Source organism: Wyeomyia smithii, chromosome 2, assembly GCF_029784165.1.
Source record: "Wyeomyia smithii strain HCP4-BCI-WySm-NY-G18 chromosome 2, ASM2978416v1, whole genome shotgun sequence".
NCBI lineage: Eukaryota > Metazoa > Arthropoda > Insecta > Diptera > Culicidae > Wyeomyia > Wyeomyia smithii.
Genome location: NC_073695.1, coordinates 185,829,643 through 185,842,352, shown reverse-complemented (window position 1 = coordinate 185,842,352; position 12,710 = coordinate 185,829,643). Strand labels below are relative to the sequence as shown.

The 12,710-nt window shown below is 36.3% G+C and overlaps 1 protein-coding gene across 2 annotated transcripts in view; it reads right to left on the bottom strand.

Moving 5' to 3' along the window:
• LOC129720871 (putative transcription factor SOX-15) overlaps positions 1 to 12,710 on the bottom strand; it is a 164,647-nt gene that overhangs the window by 82,811 nt on the left and 69,126 nt on the right. The gene's annotated exons all lie outside the window — the stretch shown is intronic.

Sequence of the window (12,710 nt, the reverse complement as noted above, 5' to 3'; positions counted from 1 at the left end):
CATTCCAAAACAGAGGAAGTACGAATACCGGCAGTTATGTAAACATCGCAACTAATGATAATTATCGATATAGCCGGGCTAAAGATTTCTAACAAGTGTCTCAAAAGATGAATTATTGAAAAAGGTATAGTTTCTTTCACTTACATTCAACTACCTATACTTAAAATTCGAAAGGAAACCTAAAATGTCGGACATATTGTGCTATTCATTTCTAAATTATTGCTGATTTGATTACCTCTCCAGGTTTTGCAGTGAAGCGATTAATCAAGCGATTTCGCTTGATATAAAAAATGTTCTCAGTTCCACGTTAGCTTAACAACTTAGGATAACGCAGTACTCAGTTTTAAGTATAGGTAGTTGAATGTAAGTAAAAGAAACTATACCATTTGACGTTGGACTAACGTCTATATCGAAGTTTGGCGCCTGAATTTAAAAATGTAGTAACTCAACCAGGGAAAAGTGGTCAAGTTTTGAGCGCTTATATATCAGTCATTTATTTTCAGAATATCGAGGTTTTGGTATCAACCGATCAGAAATTCTTTTACGGTTAAATTTATGTAACAAAAACAACCTATTGTTTGAGATACACTATTGCAAAATTTATAAATAACATCGATTGTCTAAATCATACCAATCACTACCTCTCTTCCCAAACACAGCCGACACTAACGGATACAACCGATCTGATTTTGTAAACGATTTGTTCTTGATGTTTTACTTTCCTTGTCATTTCCTATTCTTCTAAATTCCTCCCTCTTTCCGAATAACTGACGAAACCTCGATATAAAAGGTACCATTCTTACGTTTCACCCCATCATTTTCATTCCAAGACTGTACCGGTATCATACGCACGCCATCGAATTGAATTTCTCATTCATTCGTTGGCCGGCAAAGCGGATGGTTCTATCTGAAGCAACAGAAAGGTGGTGGTGGCAAATATTGGTCGCTTACAAAAGCGCACACCATCGAATTGAATACCTCGTTCGTGCGTTGGCTGGCAAAGGCTTTTCTGAAGTAACATCGCTTATATAAAAGATCCATTTTTTTAGTATATATTATTATTTATAAAGCTTTAACGTCTCCGCATTTAGAAATTCACTGTTAGATAAAATTGCAGAAAATACTAGGGTTACAATTCCGTCTACTATTTGTTTTAATGGAATATAAAAATACTATAGCCCAACGTCATGCGATCGTGTCTTGGATACCACCCTCCTACTTTTTTCAATAACAAACATCATTCTGAAAACCAAGATGGTGACCTCCGAGTTTCTTAAAAGTAGTCTAAATATTATTCTATATTCTCGGAATCGAGATGATGCCCAGATACTGGGAATAAACTCTAGACACCATTTTGAAGTCCAAGATGTTCACTTCCGGTTTCTGTAAAAACAGCCTAAAGTGACCTAATATCATCCAAAATGTGTACAGTGATCACCCGATTATATTACCCCCTCCCCCTTGATGATGTTTGGGGTAATAAAATGGGGAAAGTGATAAAATCGGGATTTTTTTTTATTACAATTTTGATATGGAAAATGTTAAATCAATAATTTAATTCGTAAAACCAGCGATTTAAGTTACTACAAACAATCTTATCATATAAAAAAGTTCTGTCTGCCTGTCTGTCTCTTTGTTTCTTATAGACGTGTAAACTACTGTACTGATTTGTGTGAAAATTTGTATGTAGCGGTTTTTGGGGCCGAAAAAGGTGTTTAAAATAGTTTGAGACCCCTCCCTCTTTTTGAAATGAGGGCTCCCATGCAAATAAAACAAAAAATTTCTGCGTAACTTGAAAACTAATCAAGCAAATGAAACCAAATGGTGAGATTTTTGGGAGAAAGAAATGTTTTAATGATAATTTGACACCCCTTCCCTCCTCTGGAAGGGAGGGCTCTCACATGAATGATACACAAAAATTCAGTTCACTCCGTCATTTTTTTTAAATGAAATTTTATATGATAAAATCGGGTGAAAAAAGTGATTTAATTGGGGGCAGAAAAAATCGGGGGCAGACAAAATCGGGGAGTGATATAATCGAGTGATTATTGTATTTGCGTAATCAGAATGATGCTTAACTGTGTATGCCTGACTCTAGACACCATTCTCAACTTCAAAATGGCGACTTTCGGTTTCTGGAACACAGCTCAAAATAATCGAATAGAATTATAGTTTGATTATTGGAACTATTGTACTATTGAAAATTGTAAAGCCTTGTTAAAACGCTGATTCCGAACTCTGGTCACCTGATGCTTGCTTTCCCTATCACGGTCGACATAATATTATGCCTAGTTACCCGATAATGCACTGTTTGGGCTACATAAGAGCCTGCTTCTGCTAAAACCAATCAATTTACTAGTGAATGGCCACTAGTACGGTCCTAACCAAGTAGCAGCTGGTAGCAGCAACGGATTTTTTTTTCCTGTATGGACCACTCACGACGACCAAAAACAATGATCTTTTGTGATATTGCCCGAATGTTTGCTGTCTTCCACACTTCATTATTAGCAATAACACTACTAAGTGTAAGTGAAATGCTTTCCTTTTACGCTTACTGCTCCAAGCCTCGCTGCCTCCTGCCAATATTATCACCAATTTTAATTCCCAGCAACGGATAGCAACAGCGGTATATCCTACCACTAAACTGGATCGAGCAGCAGCAAGCAGAGCAGCAGAAGGTGGCGGTTTTCAATATCTCCCTGCCTTTCATAATGGATCGACCAATAGAGAAAACAGCACCTTCCACAGTGCTAGATTTTGGATCTCCCTTATGTGTGGAAAGCACCGTCATGTACCCAGTTTTGTGATAACTACGACCACATATTTTCAATTAGAAGTAGTAAAATGGAGTTTTCGACATCTGAGTACTATAGTAATCGTGAATTAAGTATCAAGAAACGGGGTGCTATTTACTGCTAAGAACTGTAATCATCATAGTAGGAAAATACAGCACTCGTGATTGTTTCGCTGTAACTTTACAAAACGAATAACAAAATAGGCATATCATCGCTTCTGTTCAAAACCTGCACTCATAACACAGTGCAACAATTTTTTTGCCTTGGCTCCTATGTATGATTTTTTGATGAAGTTTGATGCGAAAATAAATTTCCCTGAGTTTGAACATATTTCAACTTAAGGGGCAACAATGGCGCCATTTTGAATTTTTGAGAAACCGATAATTTATGTGGTTTTTTCGACGCCATTTTGTTTTGAGGCCAAATATCAAAATTCTAAAAGTTTGTCCACATATTAGCATCCTTTTACCCATCTTTTGAAAAAAAAAAACAGATCTTAAATCGGACAAAAACTGAGCTCAAAACGGTGATTCTACGAAACCGGTTTTGGCATAGTTTTAGTATATTTTACAAAGCAAAATAATATCGATTATTTCTGAGTATTAATGGTAATTCGCTAATATCTTAAAGTGGTAGTCAAATTATATCATATTTTGAGTGGCGTCGAAAAAACCACAAAAATGACCGGTTTCTCAAAAATTCAAAATGGCGCCATTATTACCCCTTAAGTTGAAATATGTTCAAACTCGGGGAAATTCAGTTTTGCATAAAAATACATAAAAAAAATATATATAGAAGCCAAGGCAGAAAAAAAGTCAATTTTTGTTGCACTGTGTAATTCATAGTTTCAAAAAAAGGGGTTAAAAACTTCAAGCGTTCCATTCTCATTAAACCTATTTGGGTCTTTAAATATTAAGACTTTTGGAGGCACGTAACAAGTAAACCATAAATCATGCAATAATAATAATAAGTAGATTAAAATCAGTTCAAACTGAACTTGGGATTTTATTTATTGCCGCAGCATATTTACCATTTCAATGCACACGCGAGCTCAAAAATTATTTTAAAGGTGATTTACAAAAACTCACCAGAAATCGTTCGAAATTTTTCATAATCGGCGATTTTAACGCTAAACATCGTTCATGGAATAATTCTCAAAGTAATTCCAATGGCAAAATTTTATTCAATGATTGTTCTTCAGGATACTATTCTATTTTGTCTCCGAATAGTCCTACATGCTTTTCTTCTGTAAGAAACCCTTCAACAATTGATTTGGTGCTGACAGATCAAAGTCATGTATGTAGTGATTTGATCACACATGCTGACTTTGATTCTGACCATCTTCCAATAACTTTTTCTTTATCACATGAATCAGTTTTAAACCCTATGAGCTCTGTTTTTAATTATAACAAAGCTAATTGGGAAAGATACAAAAATTATATTGAGAGAAATTTCAATAATGAGCTTGATTTGCAAAACGAAGTGAATATTGATTCCGCTTTGGAAGCATTAAAATGTGCAATTGTTGATGCCAGGAATTATTCTGTTCCAAAGGCTCAAGTGAAATTTGATTCACCAATAATTGACGAAAATCTTCAACTTCTAATTCGTTTGAAAAATGTCCGCAGACGTCAATATCAACGTTCTCGTGACCCTGTTTTCAAAACTATTTATAAAGATTTACAGAAAGTGATTAAACATAGATTTACTCTTCTGAGAAATCAAAATTTTGAGACTAAAGTTGAAAAATTGAAACCATATTCAAAACCATTTTGGAAGCTGTCGAAGATTCTTAAGAAACCTTCAAAGCCTATTCCAGTTTTAAAAGATGGTGAACGTTTTCTTGTATCCAATGAACAAAAGGCTCAAAGACTTGCTCAGCAGTTTGAGAGTGTTCATAACTCAAATTTGAATTTTGTGAGTCCAATTGAAAATGAAGTCACACGTCAATTTGATTTAATTTCTTCCCAGAATTTTTTACCTGCAGAAATAATTGAAACTAACTTGAATGAGATTAAATCAATTATTAAAAATTTCAAAAATATGAAAGCACCTGGTGACGATGGAATCTTTAATATACTAATCAAACATCTCCCTGAGAGCACAATGGATTTTTTAGTGAAAATTTTCAATTGCTGCTTCAAAATTGCATATTTTCCCAAATTATGGAAAAATGCAAAAATTACTCCCATTTTAAAACCGGATAAGAACCCAGCTGAAGTTTCAAGTTATCGACCAATCAGTTTGCTTTCTTCAATAAGTAAACTGTTTGAGAGAGTTATTCGTAACAGAATGATGTCACACATCAACGAAAATTCAATTTTTGCAAATGAACAGTTTGGATTTCGCCATGGGCATTCCACAACTCATCAATTGCTCAGAGTTACTAATATGATACGAGCTAACAAATCTGAAGGTTATTCCACTGGAGCTGCTCTTTTAGACATAGAAAAAGCATTCGACAGTGTTTGGCATAAAGGTTTGATTGCGAAATTGCAAACTTTTAATTTTCCAATTTTCCTAATCAAAATTTTAAAAAATTATCTTACTGATCGAACTCTGCAGGTTGTCTATCAGAATTCAAAATCTGATAGATTTCCTGTCAGAGCAGGTGTGCCTCAAGGTTCAGTCTTGGGTCCAGTCCTGTACAACATATTCACTTCAGATCTTCCTGATTTGCCTCCAGGATGCACAAAGTCATTGTTCTGCGATGACACAAGCATTTCCGTAAAAGGAAAAAGTCTTCGTGTCATATGCAGTCGATTGCAGAAAAGTTTAGATATTTTTTCTTCCTACTTGCAAAAGTGGAAAATCTCTCCCAATGCTTCTAAAACTCAAATGATAATTTTTCCTCATAAGCCTAGGGCTTCTTTCCTCAAGCCAAACAATAATCACGTTGTCAAGATGAATGGGGTTATTTTAAGTTGGTCCGACAAGGTTAAGTACTTGGGACTAATTTATGATAAAAAACTTATTTTCAAAGAGCACATTATGAGTATACAAGCCAAGTGCATCAAATATACGAGATGTTTATATCCTCTCATTAACAGGAATTCTAAACTTTGTTTAAAGGACAAACTTTTGATTTACAAACAAATTTTTAGACCAGCAATGCTTTATGCTGTACCGATCTGGTCAAGTTGCTGTTCAACAAGGAAGAAAACGCTCCAAAGGATTCAGAATAAAATTCTGAAAATGATTTTGAAGCGTCCTCCTTGGTTTGGTACACTCGAATTACATGGACTTACTGGTGTTGAACCATTAGAAGCTATGTCAAATAAAATTATTAACAATTTTCGACAAAAATCGTTGCAATCCTCAATTGCTACGATAAGCTCTCTTTATAGCCAATAAGTTAGCAATTAAGTTAGTTGTAAGTTTACTTCCCCTTTTCTGACAAGTAGGTTTAAATCCCTACGAATGATAAGTCCTAATTGCGAAAGCAAACAAATCCTAACAATTAAAATTACAAATTTCTAACAGTGTTGAGAAGTCACCATTTGTGATTGGACACACATACTCATTATTTACTAATATTTATCATAAATACTTAAGCTACTAACAAATCCCCCCTTAAAAAAAAAAAAAAAAGTTGATTAAAATCAAATTTCAACACATATGAAGAAATAGTTTTTTTTTAGTACTGTGAATAAATTTGAGTATACCAAAATCCCTTCCAGCTGGTCTTGAGGTACGATGCTGGCCTAACAAGCTCGGGACCAAAACAGTTGGCTGCGAAGTCTGTGCAGATAAACAGAAGATCGTGTTTCGAATCGGAATGTAGCACCAAGAAAATAAATTTATCCGCGTTGTTTTGGCGAGTAGCAGAAAAATTTTCCCTACTGCACTCACTATCAAATAATTTTGGGGCGCTTAGAAACTTTCTTTTTTTAATGCAGATTGCTCTTTGCAAGACGTGTGGGATGACTTTTGTTCTGTTGCTAGCACGGTAGAATTTTCCATTGTCAGAAATGTACCAGCTACTAGGCTGTATCTAAACAATAGAGTGGCAAAAGAATCTTAAATACTTCACAGTCAAATGACTTTACAATATTTAACATAATTTCTTTTTTTTTTTCAACAGGGTCAACATAAGAACATATCGATCGTATTCCTAAACCTATTGCAAAAAATACTTTGAAATAAGACAGGCTGCCGTAATTCTACATTAATTTTAATATGCATATGAAGTCTTTTTCTAAAGATGAACGTTCTTTCTTTTCAAGTAACAAATTTGTTACAAAAGGGAAAAAATTTCTTTATTGGCCTGGTTTTTTCAGTCAGTCGTCAACCAAGTTGGACGTGTTTGTTGTTAGCTCCTATCCACGCGCGAATTTAAATCAAATTATTGTTTTTCGCTTAGTTTTCATTTTGCTTGTTGTGTTTTTGTGTCGGTAAAAATGAATCAAATTTGCGAAGTCTGCGCGAAAGACTCCGGTGCCGAAGTGTTCTGGTCGTGTGTTGGAGGGTGTAATCGAAAATTCCATGCCTCCTGTGTGGGAGTGTCGTGCCCCCCCGAAGTAGTTGCTAAAAGCAGAAGTTCTCTGCGTATCGTTAAAAAAGACAAACAAGACAAACAAGATAAACCAGCCGTAGATCCAACTGCATTTCTGCTACCGTGCTGCGATTCCTGCCAACTTTTAGTAACGGCATCGTTTGAATTGAACACGTTGACCAAACAGCAGAACAAGCTGACGAAATTGATTGATGATAATACAGAGGTGATTCATCGACTTGTGACCCAACTCGAACAACCAAGCACAATTCCAGAAACTCTAGAGGGTATCGACAAGTCACTTATACAAATAAACCAAGCGCTAACGTCAAACATCAAAGCCAACAGTGTGGCTGGTGTTATGCCTACACTTAAAAATCACCTGACGCAGCTCGTTAACATTGCTTTTTCGGAATTCAAGAACGAACTTCGGGACGAACTTCGGAACGAACTTCGGAACGAATTAACGGAATCGCTGACCAGCATAAATAACGAACTTTCTCAGTTAGGACAGCTGTTTGTAGAAACAGCAACCAGCTGTTCAATACAAACCAATCCGTTAGAGATAAACATTGTAGATGAACTTAAAACTCTGTCATCCTGCATCGAAGAACTAAGATCTAAGTCAGCGAGTGTTGCCGCTCCCCCAATAGCTTCACCTGTTTCACTTCCAAGTTTGGCAACAGAACTTAATTTGGATAATGCCAATAATTCAGGTTGGCGGTTTCTAGGTTCAAAAAAAGTTTGGAAAGCGGATTGGACAGATTATGATGAACGTAAAAGGCGTCGTTTGGTACAGTTGAAGAATGCAGATGCAGCCAGAAGAAGGAGGAATCGACGACAACAGGCTTACAACAACAATACTAGCAACAACAACCGCAATGGTAACAATTACAACAACCGCAACAATAACAACCACCTGAACAACAATGACAATTACAATCGCAACAATAACATCTACAACCACCGCAGCAATAACAACCACCAGAACCGCAACAATAACAACTACAATCACAACAATAACATCTACAACAACCGCAGCAACAACAACCACCAGAACCGCAACAATAATAACTTCAATCGCAATAATAACATCTACAGCAACCGCAACATTAACAACTCCAACAACAACAATAACAGCATCAATAATAACAACAATCGAATCCCGAATCGTTACCTCAATCTTAACAGGAATCTTAACAACAGCTACTACAACCAACTACCACCAGACCGTGTGCTTCTTGCTGCAGCGAAGGATAAATTTTCTCGACCCCCACCTAATCTCCAGCATATCTCTTTTCAACGAGGCGAAATACTTAATCCGTATCCAGCGAATAATGAGTCACAATCATCTTTCATGCCTACCGTTTCAACGAGCCCGCTCAACTTAACGACTCCCGCGACCTCTTCAGCTGTATCGTGTCCTTACCATTTGGCTGGCAGCCACAACTATAACAATAACAATAATTTTAGATCAGCAAGTTTCCCGTGTGATGGATGTTATTGTAAGCATTCGTGTTTTCAAAATCAGTGACGCTCAGAGAAAGAAAAAACAACGCCAGTAGTCAATGAAATTTTGATTTATGCTCAGAATTTCAACAGGATGCGCAGTGCACTCAAAATTAATCACATTAATAACAGAATAAGTGGATGTTCATACTCAATCATCTTAGCAACGAAAACGAACTGAAAAGAAGATATTAAAAGTGAAGAAGTTTTCAACAGTCCCTTTAATGTGTTCAGGAGCGATCGTGATTTATTACTATCTGATAAGAAATCAGGTGGAGGAGTGCTTGTAGCTGTTGGGGTTCAGCATGATTCTGAGCAAATCATAACCCAGAAACATGCCGAATTTGAAGATGTCTGGGTTAAAGTTCTGTTGAAGGGTGAAATCCATATTTTCGTATCTGTTTACTTTCCACCCCACTTTGCCAAAAAGCTATCATATGAAAAATTTTTAAGGACGGTAGAATTAGTGAATGATGAGTCCCACACTAACTCAAAAATTCATATATATGGAGATTTCAATCGAAATGATGCTGATTTTATTGTAAACGATGATAATGAATCGCTTTTACTTCCTGTAGTAGGAGAAAACGAAACTCTGCAATTTATTTTTGACGGTTTTAGTCAACTTGGATTAAATCAGGTAAACTCAATCCGTAATGAGCAAAACTGTTTTTTAGACTTTTTATTCACCAATTGCACGGAAGATTTTAGTGTTGACAAAGCAGAATATCCCCTATGGAAAAATGAAAAATTTCATACTGCAATTGAGTACTCGCTAATGATTGATACCGAGAGATTACGACCCTCTGATCATGAGCCTGAATATAAATATGACTTCACTAAAGCAAACTTTTAACTAATCAATCGTAAATTAACTGACATCGACTGGCAATCACTTCTAAAAAATGAAATAGATATGAACAAAGCGGTTGATAATTTTTTATCATCACTGTATAGTGTTTTAGACTCATATGTACCAAAATCAAAAAAGAAAACGGTTAGCTCAAAAGATCCCATTTGGTTCACCAGAGAAATCAAAAATTTAAAGAATAGGAAACAAAAAGCTCATAAAACTCACAAAAAACTTAAAGACCAAAGAAATTTGGACAAATATTTGAACATTTGTGATGAACTGAATACTAAAATATCTATTGCGTATGAGAACTACAACACAAGGGTGGAAAATAACATTAAATCAGACACAAAACAGTTTTTTAAATTTGCAAACGATAAAATGAAGTCTAATAACTTCCCATCTCGCATGCAATATGAAGACTTTGCCAGTACTGACTCAAAGCAAATCTGCAACAAGTTTGCGAGTTTTTTTTCAAACCGTTTATAAAAATAGCGACAAAGTCAGGGACTTTGAGTATTTATCGCACTTGCATGAACAAATAAATAACGTATCTATTAAGCAAATAACTGTTCAAGAAATCCTCGCAACACTAAAAGAACTGGACGCTTCAAAAGGTCCAGGTCCAGATGGAATTCCACCCTCACTCATGAAAAATCTTGCTCCTGCCTTCGTAAAACCCTTGTTTTGGCTTTTCAACTTATCCCTTACGTCCGGACAGTTTCCATCAGTCTGGAAAAAATCTTTTCTTATACCGATTTTCAAGTCAGGTAAGAGATCTGACATCAAAAATTATCGTGGCATTGCAATAATATCATGTATTCCTAAACTTTTTGAAGCAATCGTAAACCAAAAAATATTTAATCAGGTAAAGAATCGCAAAACGTGTAACCAACATGGTTTTTACAAAGGGAGGTCTACGGCTACCAACTTACTTGAATTTGTTGATTTCTCTCTTGCGTCTATGGACAGAGGCAACTTCGTGGAAACTCTATACACGGATTTTAGTAAAGCTTTTGACAGAGTAGATATTTCCATGCTTATGTTCAAATTAAAAAAACTGGTATTTGAGTCAGGCCTACTTAAATGGATTGAATCTTATTTGACGAACAGGACACAAACGGTTAGGTTTAAGGGACACCTTTCTGTACCAGTAAAAGTGACATCTGGAGCTCCACAAGGCTCCCATTTAGGCCCTTTGCTCTTCATTTTATTAATGGGTTCGATGATGGCAATTTCGGTCACGGGTTACTTTAAAACACGTTTTATTATGTCAAAGCCGACGTTTCAAGGATATATTTCCTCGTCCTCAGGGCAACTACGATTAACAGTTTACAATTTACATAGATTAGTCACACGAATTAAGTTATTACATACACAACTTACAAACAAAACAAACAAGTTCTCGTCAAAATATGGTGCATTGGTGTTAAATTGCTGTTGGTTAACTACACTACACTGTGGGTGTCAAATATGTAAAATAATTATTGGTTTGTGACTTTTCAAAATTTAAAAATGCAAACGGATGAGCTACACTTACACAGTATCTTCCAACACACATCACACACGATTAAAGCCGTCGGGAAATGTTGCGTCAAAACGGAGAGAAATAATGTTGCAAGACAGAGATAGAGAGTGATAGAGACTGTACTAGTCTGCATCAACATGTGAGAGATCGCAGCGTGCCGGAGTAAGCGATGCTTAAGTTGTTCGTGTCCGTTCTATAATTTATTGCGGATCTGTCACATGCGATGAAGCACATTTCTAATACCTGTAATGCTTGAATCCTGTCATCCGAAGTTAAAATTCTAGTGTTGGCTATATTGAAACTGTGATTCTCTTCTATCGCATGCTTCATCAACGCCGTCTTTTTAAACTCATCTTCCCTTCCCTCCCTCTCAGTGCAAGAATCTTTATACTGTTCGTAGCGTTTCATGAGAGAGCGGTGCGCGGCAAGACGGTTCTTCAGTTGCTGTGTAGTCATACCAATGTATGAGCTATCGCAGTCTGCACACGGGATACGGTATATTACGTTTCTTTTTGAAAGATGCGAAGTAGAGTCTTTGAGTTTCGTGAAAAGTAGTCTGTTGGTTTTGAGTAGTTGGTTGGTTTTGGTTTTGCGTTACGCAGTATAAAAAAGAACCATGAAAACATCAGTCTGAGCTTCAAATGCGTCAAAACCAACAGACTACTTTTCACGAAACTCAAAGACTCTTCTTCGCATCTTTCAAAAAGAAACGTAATATACCGTATCCCGTGTGCAGACTGCGATAGCTCATACATTGGTATGACTACACAGCAACTGAAGAACCGTCTTGCCGCGCACCGCTCTCTCATGAAACGCTACGAACAGTATAAAGATACTTGCACTGAGAGGGAGGGAAGGGAAGATGAGTTTAAAAAGACGGCGTTGATGAAGCATGCGATAGAAGAGAATCACAGTTTCAATATAGCCAACACTAGAATTTTAACTTCGGATGACAGGATTCAAGCATTACAGGTATTAGAAATGTGCTTCATCGCATGTGACAGATCCGCAATAAATTATAGAACGGACACGAACAACTTAAGCATCGCTTACTCCGGCACGCTGCGATCTCTCACATGTTGATGCAGACTAGTACAGTCTCTATCACTCTCTATCTCTGTCTTGCAACATTATTTCTCTCCGTTTTGACGCAACATTTCCCGACGGCTTTAATCGTGTGTGATGTGTGTTGGAAGATACTGTGTAAGTGTAGCTCATCCGTTTGCATTTTTAAATTTTGAAAAGTCACAAACCAATAATTATTTTACATATTTGACACCCACAGTGTAGTGTAGTTAACCAACAGCAATTTAACACCAATGCACCATATTTTGACGAGAACTTGTTTGTTTTGTTTGTAAGTTGTGTATGTAATAACTTAATTCGTGTGACTAATCTATGTAAATTGTAAACTGTTAATCGTAGTTGCCCTGAGGACGAGGAAATATATCCTTGAAACGTCGGCTTTGACATAATAAAACGTGTTTTAAAGTAACCCGTGACCGAAATTGCCATCATCGAACCCATTAA